The 1,849-nt window shown below is 36.9% G+C and overlaps 1 pseudogene; it reads right to left on the bottom strand.

Moving 5' to 3' along the window:
- Positions 1-753: 753 nt before the first annotated feature.
- LOC143559734 (F-box protein GID2 pseudogene) lies at positions 754-1,284 on the bottom strand (annotated as a pseudogene).
- Positions 1,285-1,849: the final 565 nt, after the last annotated feature.

The raw sequence follows: 1,849 nt of genomic DNA, 5'->3' as shown, positions 1-1,849 counted from the left end.
ACGAGATGAAAACAAATATCAAAAGTTTTCATTGTAAACAAGTGTAGAAATCAATGATCACAGTTCACAACCATGTAATGGAGCACACAATAATTCCATACCTAGTTTCTTTGTTGCATCTAACTTTTCATTCAATACATATAAAAACAAACAAAACCAATACCGGCTTTCCACCCACTTTCACACTCTGCCCGTTTTCTCTCTCACTAAAAGACAAACCCACCCATAAATTGTTCGACCTTTTCCCCTTCCCCAAACCGCAGTTTCAATAATCAATTCAACAATTATATTCTTGGTTTTTTATAAACACGTCTTTCAATGGTGGTTATTATAACTTATAACACTTTGTTATATTCTACTATCCAAGTTCGAATCCTGTTACAATAATATTGTTTATATTTTTTAGCGCAAATAAGCAAGAGTTCTAACCAAAGACTTCTAGAAGGATACCCTAAAGAAAACCACGTAACTACTTCACTAAAATGGTGATGTCTTATATTATTCTTAGTTAGAAATTTAAAACACAAGATCTACTATTTCATACAACAAATCAGTAACAAACATCAAACATGCTAAAAAAAATAACAATTCAATTCCTGAAATGACAATATTAGGTTTATTATTATGACCCGTGTATTTAGGGTTTGCATTCCGTTTGACAATATTTAATAGCAGAATGCAAGTCATCGATACATGATAAACTCATAATAATCAACCTAATTAAACTACATAATAGAAGCAACAATGAGGATGTTAATTCTTTCGATTTCCAAAACTAATCTTCTCAAAGTACCGAACCGATAAAAGCGATAACGATAACTGAACCTCATCTTTTCCCCATAGAGTTTTAGCAACCCTAGTGTTTCCAACACCAACTGTAAGCGGCTGCGGTAAGCACGGCCACACTGAGCTAGTAACCGCAGCCGCGACAGTAGAATTAGAAGACGATCCAGCCATACAAGGGTAAGACTTTGATAACGGCAATAGATAATGTGCATGCAATCGTCGAAATCCACCAAGCGCCAGAACCACACATCGTAGCTGATTATCATCACAAGCCACATTACTCCAGTGCTTTGTGCATATTAGCTCCCATAACCGCTCGTCTAGAGCCGTCTGATTCCATCGCTTGCTCACGCAGCTCGCAACACCTAATGTTCGCCCGTCGACGTGTTTCATGATCTCGTAGAGCAGATTTTCGTCGTTGAGGACATCCGTTGTAACTTGTGGAGATAGTTTGATCTTCTTGCCCTGGGCATTGATCAGATGGTTGAATTCAGGCATTGATTTAGGTTTGGTTTGGTGTATTGAGTTTAGAGAAGAGTGAAGGATTTATGGGCATCCACTAGTTTGGAATTGGGTGGTTTAGGAAGTGGACAAAAACAGCAATGAATGTGGTTTGGGACTTTTGGTGAAACTAAAGTGGTGCACTCCTTGTTTTGGTTTCAAATTTTGGACTTTTGGGCTTTGGCTGATAGTACCTTACTTTGTTTTATTCACAAAATGCTATATGATTTATTTGTAGCTTTTAATTTATTTTATAATATATATTAATCTTTCTTAGGCTTGGGTTAATGACCCGTTTGGTTCTTTCTAGGTGGCTTTCATGAAAAACATGAAACAGATATTATCCGATAATCTAAAATCTCAAATCCTTCGGTCTCGTTTGTTCAAAGCGGAATAGTTGGGTTCTTGAAAAATTTATCATCCTAGCTTGGAAGGCAAAGATGGATAAAATGTCAACTCTTGTCGCACTCCCTAAAGAAATGTGAAGATGGGTTCAGTGCTTTGTAAACTTTGTGGCGAGTACGAGGAAGCTAGTGACCATTTTATAGTGGGTTGTCACTTT

This window comes from Bidens hawaiensis, unplaced genomic scaffold (genome assembly GCF_021521415.1).
Source record: "Bidens hawaiensis isolate Kalapana, Puna unplaced genomic scaffold, B.hawaiensis_p1.1 tig00020029_1, whole genome shotgun sequence".
Classification (NCBI taxonomy): domain Eukaryota; kingdom Viridiplantae; phylum Streptophyta; class Magnoliopsida; order Asterales; family Asteraceae; genus Bidens; species Bidens hawaiensis.
The sequence above is the reverse complement of the archived record's forward strand: the minus strand, read 5'-3'. Positions and strand labels throughout refer to the sequence as shown.